This window comes from Vigna radiata, chromosome 7, assembly GCF_000741045.1.
Source record: "Vigna radiata var. radiata cultivar VC1973A chromosome 7, Vradiata_ver6, whole genome shotgun sequence".
Classification (NCBI taxonomy): domain Eukaryota; kingdom Viridiplantae; phylum Streptophyta; class Magnoliopsida; order Fabales; family Fabaceae; genus Vigna; species Vigna radiata.
In genome coordinates, this window is record NC_028357.1 from 43663525 (window position 1) to 43673694 (window position 10170).

The following is a 10170-nucleotide window of genomic DNA, read 5'->3' on the forward strand; positions in this document are numbered from 1 at the left end:
TTAGAAATACATCAATTCCTAACCAAATCAAACAAAAATGAAAAATAATGAATGGAAAGGATTTGAGCAAACCATCAAATCAAAGAGTAAAGCCCAACAGAACTTGTCAACCATGCTCATCCCACAATTTCTTTTATAAACCTATCACACATAAAAAAGAAACAGACATATCCACCTCAAATGTCAGTTTGTAACAGTACTCTCGTAGTGACAGTTAAAACCAAGATCAGAATCAAACAAACAAGTTTAGCCAGTTAAAAATTTATCCAGAAAAAACTTCTCTTCCAGTAAATGAAACCCTCAGCGTCACAATGAACAGATTGCACACCTACACCATAACAGGCTCGAAGATCATAACCTTCAATGATCAAGTATTGCTCTTGCATGGACAAACACGGAATGATACATGTACCTTCTAGTACTAATACGAGACACTGGACCGTTCCAAATCAACCACATAAGAATAATATTGAAACGAGAGTGACTACAACCATTCCAAATAATAATCTACCGCCATGTCCCCCACAAACAACAGACATCCATAGCAAGCAAGTTTTCACTGCAAATGCCAAAGCCTCTCATACTCATATAGTGCCTGTTTACAGGAACTCCCACTCCAAATGTTTAGCCAGAAAAATAATTGCGAAGAAAATAAAGAATGCTAAGACAATAGAACCTAAGGTTTCCCTGGATATCCAACCACTGCTTCTCAAACCTTCCCACCAACCACCATTTGCACACCCCACACCAACTTCATTTTAGTTTCACTGTAAAGCCCTTGCATAGAAAAAAAATATATAATCAATCTGGGTAGAAGATGAAGGAGGTAATCAATAAGATAAAAACACATTCAGGAATTAGAATTCTAAAGGAGAAATTTCCAAAACAGGCTTGATGATCATAATGTTCAGCATTATTGATCTTGCACCATAGCCGGAACATGTAACTTTCTACAACCAATAGATTAAAGCCCTTCCAACTCAAGCAGACAAAAAAAGAATAGTAAATGAGAACATAATAAAACATGAAGCTTTGTAGTAAGTTAAATAATCTAAATCCACTGCATCCAGATATTTTAGACATCTTCACTGCAAAATGAATCGAAGAGCATAGTCAAAATCAACAGCCAACTGTCAAGATTGGGTAGAAGATGAAGGACCAAGACCCCATTCAATTCAAAAAATTCGGATAGAAGCTGAAAGATCCAAAACCATAAAGATCAATAAAAAGATTGAGGAACCAAAATACTAATTGAGAAAATTCCACAGTAAGCACGATCATCAAAAGGTTCTGACCATAACAGATTCTCTAACCATAATTGTCCAGTGAACATGTACCTTCCTACAACTAATAAGAGAGACTAAAGTCACTTGAGAAGACAAGAAAAATAGTAGACGAGAATATAATAAAACATGAAGTTTTGCAGTTCAACAGAGTCAACTGTCCAACAAGCCAACACCCATTCCACAAGTTTAGTTTGAAAATTAAGGGCAAGGAAAATAATGTAAGCAGAGATAATAAAACAAAGGGGGGTTTCACTGGAACTCCATCCATTGTTACAATCCACTGTTTCCGAAGTTGCCCACCACCCACCATTTGCACACCCTGAACCCACTTCAATTCTTAGTTTTCTTGTAAGGCCCATTTATTAACTATAATTAATCGACCTAGATCATAAGAAAATAATAAAATATCAAAAAGCAATCGAGAAATTTCCAAAACAAGCTCGATCTTCATAATGATCCCACCATCAATTATTGCTCTTGCATAGACAAACACCATGGCCAAAACATGTACCTCCCTACTACCAACAAGAGAGACTACAGCCAATCCAACTTGAGCAGACAAGAAAAATAGTATATAAGAAGGTAATAAAACATACTGCATCAATCCACTATCCTCTTAACTGCAAGATGAGTAAAAGAAGATAATCAAAACCAACAGCCAACTGGCTAACAACACAAATGCCAAAACCTGTCACTCATAAAGTATCTACTTTTAAGATCTCCCACTACACAAATTTAGTTTGAAGGATAACGGCAATGAACATAATGAATTCAAAAATAATAAAACCTAAGGTTCACCAAATTTCCATACGGTTACCGGAACCTCGCCACCACCCACCAATTGCACATCCTGCACGCATTTCATTTCTTAGTTTCCGTGTAAAGCCCATCAATTCATGAAAACAATAATCAAATTTGGTAGAAGATGAAGGACCAAGACCCCATCCATTCAAGAAATTTGGATAGAAGATGAAAGACCCAAAACGATAAGATCAATAAACAAATTCAGGAACCGAAATACTAATTGAAAAAATTCCATAATAGGCTCGATCATCATACTTTGATCAAGTATTGCTCAAGTTTAGACAAACACCATGACTGACACATGTACCTTCCTACAACCAATTCGTTTTCATGTAAAGCCCATGTATTCAATAAAACTAAAATTAATCTGGATAAAAGATGAGAGACCTAGAAGATAAGATGAATAAACAAATTCAGGAATTAAAAAACCAATGGAGAAATTTCCATAAGAGATTCTCTGACCATAATGGTCCAGTGAACATGTAGCTTCCTACAACCAATAAGAGACTAAAGCCACTTGAACATACAAGAAAAATAGTAGATGAGAATATAATAGAACAAAGTTTTACAGTAAGTTAAATAATCTACACCTACTGCATTCACGATCCAATAGCCATCTTCACTGCATGAGTAGAAGAAGATAATCAAAATCAATAGAGTCAACTGTCCAACAACCCAACACCCATTCCACAAGTTTAGTTTCAAAAATAAGGGCAAGGAAAATAATGTGTAAGCAGAGATAATAAAACAAAGGGTTTCACCGGAACTCCATCCATTGTTTCCGAAGTTGCCCACCACCCACCATTTGCACACCCTGCACCCACTTTAATTCTTAGTTTTCTTGTAAGGCCCATCTATTAACTATGATTAATAGACCTAGATCAAAAGAAAATAATAAAATATAAAAAGCAATGGAGAAATTTTTAAAACAAGCATTATTGCTCTTGCATCCCATCATAATGATTCCACAATCATTATTGCTCTTGCCTACACAAACACCGTGGCCAAAACATGTACCTTTACAACCAACAAGAAAGTAAAAAACCAATCCAAATTGAACAGACAAGAAAAATAGTATATGAGAACAGTATATGAGAACATAATAAAACATACTGCATCAATCCACTATCCTCTTAACTGCAAGATGAGTAGAAGAAGATAATCAAAACCAACAGCCAACTGTCCAACATCACAAATCCCAAAACCTGTCACTCATAAAGTATCTACTTTTAATATCTCCCACTCCACAAGTTCAGTTTGAAGGATAACGTCAATGAACATAATGAATTAAAAAATAATAAAACCTAAGGTTCACCAGATTTCCATCCACCGTTACCAAAACTTGCCCACTACCCACCAATTGCAAATCCTGCACCACCACCCACCAAGTGCAAATCCTGCACACATTTCATTTCTTAGTTTCCGTGTAAAGCCCATCAAGTCAGGAAAACAATCATCAAATTTGGTAGAAGATGAAGGACCAAGACCCCATCCATTCAAGAAATTTGGAAAGAAGATAGAAGACCCATAACCAGAAGATCAATAAACAAATTCAGGAGCCGAAATACTAATTGAGGAAACTCCATAGTAGGCTCGATCATCATAAGGTTCAGCGATCAAGTATTGCTCAAGCTTAGACAAGCACCATGGCTGACACATGTACCTTCCTACAACCAATACCTTTTCATGAAAAGCCCGTGTATTCAATAAAACTAAAATTAATCTGGGTAAAAGATGAGGAACCTAGAAGATAAGATAAATAAACAAATACAATAATTAAAAAAGCAATTGAGAAATTTTCATTACAGATTCTCTGACCGTAATTGTCCAATGAACATGTACCTTTCTACAAGTAATAAGACATACTAAAGCCACTTGAGCAGACAAGAAAAATAGTAAATGAGAATATAATAAAACATAAAGTTTTGCAGTAAGTTAAATAATCTACACCTACTGCATGCACGATCCAATAGACATCTTCACTGCATGAGGAGTAAAAGAAGATAATCAACAGAGTCAACTGCACAACAAACCAACACCCCATTCCATAAGTTTTGTTTGAAAAATAAGGGCAAGGAAAATAGTGAACACATTGATAATAAAATAAAGGGTTTCACCAGAACTCCATCCATTGTTACCATCCACTGTTTCAGAACTTGCCCACCACCCACCATTTCCACACCTTGCACCCAATTAAATTCTTAGTTTTCTCGTAAGGTCCATTCCACCTAGATCATCATCATAATGATATCCCGCAATCAATTATTGCCTTAGCATAGACAAACACCATGGCCGAAACATGTACCTCCCTACAACACACAAGAGAGACTAAAGCCAATCCAACTTGAACAAGACAAGAAAAATAGTATATGAGAACGTAATAAAAGAAACTGCATCGATCCAATACCCTCTTAAACTGCAACATGAGTAGAAGTTAATCAAAATCAACAGCCAACAGTCTAATAACAAAAATGTCAAACCTTGTCACTCATAAAGTATCTACTTTTAAGATCTCCCACTCCACGCATTTATTTGAAGAATAACCGCAATGAACATAATGAATTCAAAAATAATAAAACCTAAGGTTCACCAGATTTCCATCCACGTTACCAAACCTGCCCACCACCCACCATTTGCACACCCTGCACACATTTCATTTCTTAGTTTCTGTGTAAAGCCCATGAATTCAAAAAAACAATAATCAATTTGGGTAGAAAATGAAACACCAAGACCCCATCCATTCAAGAAATTTGGGAAGAAGATGAAAGACCCAAGACCATATGATGAATAAACAAATTCAGGAACCAAAATACAGATTGAGAAGCATCCATAGTAGGNTCGATCAGCATANGGTTNGACAATCAAGTGTTGCTCATGCTCAGACAAACACCATGACTGACACATGTACCTTCCTACAACCAATACATTTTCATGTAAAGTCCATTTTTTCAATAAAACTATAATTCAACTGGGTAAAAGATGAAGGACCAAGATGATAAGATGAATAAACAATTTCGGGAATTAAAAAACCAATGGAGAAATTTCAATAACAGATTCTTTGACCATAATTTTCCAGTTAACATGTACCCTCCTACAACCAATAAGAGAGATTAAAGCCACTTGAGCGGACTAGAAAAATAGTAAATGAGAATGTAATGAAACATAGAGTTTTGCATTAAGTTAAATAATATACACTTACTGCAAGCCAATAGACATCCTCTTCAGTGCAAGAGGAGTGGAAGAAGCTAAACAAAATCAATAGATTCAACTGTCCAACAACCCATATGCCAAAGCCTCTCACTCATAGAGTGCCTACTTCCATGATCTCTCACTCCAAAAGTTAGACCCAAAAGTCAAAGCCTCTCACTCATAGACTGCCTACTTTAATGATCTCCCACTCCAAAAGTTAGACCCAAATGTCAAAGCCTCAAACACACTTCATTTACTTCAAGCATCTCCCATTCCACAAGCTTAGGCTGAATAATAACGGAAATGAAAATAATGAATGCAAATATAATAGAACAAAGGCCTTCACACCAGAACGCCATCCACTGTTGTGCCAAGCACCCACAATTTGCACACCCTGCACCCACTTCATTTCCCATCAATTCAAGAAAACTATAATTAATTTGGATAGAATATGAAGTACCTAGACGGTAAGATAAATAGACAAATACAAAATTAAAAAATGCAATGGAGAAATTTCCAAAACCGGCTCAATCAACTTAACAGCGATCAATCATTGCTCTAGCACAGACAAACAGCGTGGCAACATGTAACCCGAAACATCTACCTACCTATAACCAATAAGAGAGACTAAAGTCATTCCAATTCGAGCAGGCAAGAAAAATAGTACATGAGAATGAAAGGAAACANAAAGCTCTCTAGTAAGTTCAATAACCTACTGCATACTCGATCCAAGAGACATCCTCTTCATTGCAACATGAGTAGAACATTAATCAAAATCAACGGCCAATGGTCCAAGTCTGCCACTCATAGAGCATGTACTTTCAAGTTTAGTTTGAAGAATAACGGCAATGAAAATAATGAATTCAAAAATAACAAAACTTAAGGTTAACCAGATTTCTATCCACCATTACCGAAACCTGTCCACCACCCACCATTTGCACACCCTGCACACATTTCATTTCTAAGTTTCCGTGTAAAGCCCATCAATTCAAGAAAACAATAATCAATTTGAGTAGAAAATGAAGGACCAAGACCCGTCCATTCAAGAAAATTTGGTAGAGGATGAAAGACCCAAGACAATAAGATGAATAAACAAATTCAGGAACCAAAATACTAATTGAGAAACTTTGATAGTAGGCTCGGTCATCGTAAGGCTCAGCTATCAAATATTACTCATGCTTAGACAAACACCATGGCTGACACAAGTACCTCCTACAACCAATACATTTTCATGTAAAGTCAACGTATTCAATAAAACTATAATTATTCTGGGTAGAAGATGAAGGACCTAGACGATAACATGAATAAAAAAATTCAGGAATGGAGAAATTTCCATTACAGATTCTCTGACCGTAATTGTCCACTGAACATGTACCTTCCTAGAAGTAATAAGATAGACTAAAGCCACTTGAGCAGACTAGAAAAATAGTAAATGAGAATGTAATCAAACAAAGCTTTGCAGTAAGTTAAATAATCTACACCTACTGCATGCNCGATCCAATAGAAATAAATCCCCTTTACTCCAAGAGGAGGAGTAGAAAAAGACAATCAAAATCAACAAGTAAACTGTTCAACAACCCAAATGTCAAAGCCTCTCACTTAGGGTGTGTTCACTTGGGTGATAGGAGGTGATTGGGGGAGAGTAATTAAGGGGATTTGAGGATAATATTTTTTGTTGTTTATTTGAGTGAATTTGAAGGTAAATGAAAATGAATTTTGGTGTAAATTTTTTTAATTTGTCATATAAACTAAATCGTACACCAATTCTCACAAACTTTATTTCAAAATTCACTCTTGTTTATCTCCAAATTCACTCAAATAAACAACAAAAAAAAATTATCCTCAAATCCACTCAATCACTCTCCTCCAATCAATCTCCTCCAATCACCCTCAAGTGAACACACCCTTAGAATGCCTACTTTCAAGATCTCCCATTCCACAAATTAGTTTGAAAGTAACNCAAATAAAACTGATGAATGCAAAGATAATAAAACAAAGGGTTTCACCAAGCTCCTTCCATTGTGACCATCTCCGAAGTTGTCCACCGTTTGCATACCCTGCACCCACTTCATTTCTAAGTTTTCTTGTAAAGCCCATCCATTAACTATAATTAACGTGGGTAGAAGATGAAAGACCTATATGAAAAGATAAATAAACAAATACAATAATTAAAAAAGTAATTGAGAAAGTAATTGTCCAGTGAACATGTACCTTCCTACAAGTAATAAGACTGACTAAAGCCACTTGAGTAGACAAGAAAAATAGTATATGAGAATATAATAAAACAAAGTTTTGCAGTAAGTTAAATAATCTACTCCTACAGCATGCACGATCCAATAGACATCTTCACTGCATGAAGATAATCAACAGAGTCAACTGTCCAACAACCCAACACCCATTCCACAAGTTTAGTTTGAAAAATAAGGGCAAGGAAAATAATGTTAGCACAGATAATAAAACAAAGGGTTTCACCGGACCTCCATCCATTGTTACAATTCACTGTTTCCGAAGTTGCCCACCACCCACCATTTGCACACCCTGCACCCACTTCAATTCTTAGTTTTCTTGTAAGGCCCATCAATTAACTATAATTAAGTGACCTAGATGATAAGAAAATAATAAAATACAAAAAGCAATCCAGAAATTTCCAAAACAAACTCGATCATTATAATGATCATCATAATGATCCCACTGTCAATTATTGCTCTTACATAGACAAACACCATGGCCGAAACATGTACCTCCCTACAACCAACAAGAGATACTAAAGCCAATCCATCTTAAACAGACAAGAAAAATAGTACATGAGAATGACAAAAGACATAAAGCTCTGTAGTAAGTTAACCTACAACTACTGCAGCCACGATCCAAAAGACATCCTCTTAACTGTGACATGAGTAGAAGAAGATTAATCAAAATCAACATCCAACAGTCTAACAAACAAATGTCAAAGCATGTAACGCATAAAGTATCTACTTTTAAGATCTCCCACTCCACAAGTTTAGTTTGAAGAATAACGGCAATGAACATAATGAATTCAAAAATAATTAAACCTAGGGTTCACCAGATTTCCATCCACCGTTACCAAAACCAGCCCACCACCCACCATTTGCACACCCTGCACACATTGCATTTCTTAGTTTGCATGTAAAGCCCATCAATTCAAGAAAACAATAATCAATTTGGGTAGAAGATGAATGACGAAGATAATAAGATGATAAACAAATTGAAGAATTGGAAAACCAATGGGAAAATTTCCATATCAGGATAGTTGACCATAATGTCCGGTGATCAAGTATTGCTCTTGTTTAAAGAAACACCATGGCCAAAACATGTATCTTCCTACAACCAATAAGAGAGACTAAAGCCACTCAAATAGACAAGAAAAATAGTAAATGAGAACGTGATAAAACAAAGGGTTTCACCAGAACTCCATACCCATCCACTGTTACTGAACCAGTTGAACCAGTCAACCACTCACCATTTGAACACCCTGCACCAACCTCATTTCTTAGTTTTCCTATAAAGCCCATAATACAAGAAAACTACAATCAATATGGGTTAGAAGACAAAGGACCTAGATGATAAGATGAATAAACAAATACAACAATTAAAAACCAATGGAGAAATTTCCATTAGAGGCTCTTGCTTAGACAAAGACAATGGCTGACACATGTACCTTCCTACAACCAATAAGAGAGACAACAACAAAATTCCAACTCAAGCACATAAAGCAAATGGAAACATAATAAAACTTAAAGCTTGATCGTAAGTTAAATAATACACAGTTATTGGCTCTACGATCCAATAGACATCTTCACTGTAAACCAACAGAGTCAACGTCCAACAACACAAATGTCAGCCTCTCACTCCTACGATGCGTATTTAGAAGATCTCCTACTCCACAAGTTTAGCTTGAAGAATAATGGCTATGAAAAATATGAATGCAAAGATAATAATATCCAAGGTTTCACCGGATCCATTGCTTTTGAAAGCTGCGCAAAACCCAACAACCACCACCCACCATTTGCAAATATTGCTCTTGCAATGGCTGACAAGTGTACCTTCCTACAACCAATAAGAGAGAGAACAACAATTCTAACTCGAACACAAAGTAAATAGAAACGTAATAAAACAGAAAGCTTTGTAGTAAGTATAAAACAAAGCTTTGTAGTGAGTTAAATAATCTACCGCTTTTGGCTGTACGATCCAATAGACAAGACTAGAAGAAGAAGATAATCAACACAACAGAGTCAATGATCCAACAACACAAATGTCAAAGCCTCTCACTCGTACATCGCCTATTTAGAGGATCTCCCACTCCACGTGTTTAGCTTAAAAAATAATGGCAAAGAAAAATATGAAGGCCAAGATAATACAATCCAAGGTTTCTCCGCATCCTTCCCAAACCTGCCCCCACCACCCACCATTTGCACGTACTTCATTTCTAAGGTTCCCTGTAAAGCCCATGAATTCAAGGAAACTTTAATTAATATGGGTAGAAGATGAAGAACCTAGACGACAAGATGATACTTTCAGCGATCAAGTATTGCTCTTGCTTAGAGAAACACAATGGCTGACACACGTAAAACCTACAACCATTAAAAGGCTACAGTGATTCCAACTGAAGCACATAAGAAAAATAGTAAATGGAAACTTAATAAAATATAAAGCTTTATAGTAAGTTCAATAATCTAATGATATTGCCTCCACGACCAATAGACATCCTTTTCGCTGCAAAAAGACTGGAAGAAGACAATCAAAATTAGCAGAGAACAGTCCAGTAACACAAGTGCCAAAGCCTCTCACTCATATAGCACCTATTCACAAAATGTTCAACTCCACAAGTTTTAGCCAGGAGAATAACGGCAAAGAAAATAACAAATGCAAC

General features: G+C 36.1%; 2 long non-coding RNA genes across 3 annotated transcripts in view; both read right to left on the minus strand.

Moving 5' to 3' along the window:
- Positions 1-208: 208 nt before the first annotated feature.
- LOC106768164 lies at positions 209-6982 on the minus strand. 2 transcript variants are annotated; one of them, XR_002668764.1, is made up of 2 exons: positions 5290-6982; positions 209-4732 (listed from the first exon to the last, which is right to left on the minus strand). It is a non-coding gene; the product is annotated as an uncharacterized LOC106768164 (long non-coding RNA). The 2 variants fall into 2 exon arrangements; XR_002668763.1 differs by having other exon boundaries at positions 209-5181.
- A 432-nt stretch (positions 6983-7414) lies between these two features.
- Positions 7415-10170, minus strand: part of LOC106766926 — a 4877-nt gene continuing 2121 nt past the window's right edge. Inside the window, exon 2 of the long non-coding RNA XR_002668795.1 lies at positions 7415-9736. This is a non-coding gene — a long non-coding RNA (uncharacterized LOC106766926). The remainder of the gene's footprint in view (positions 9737-10170) is intronic.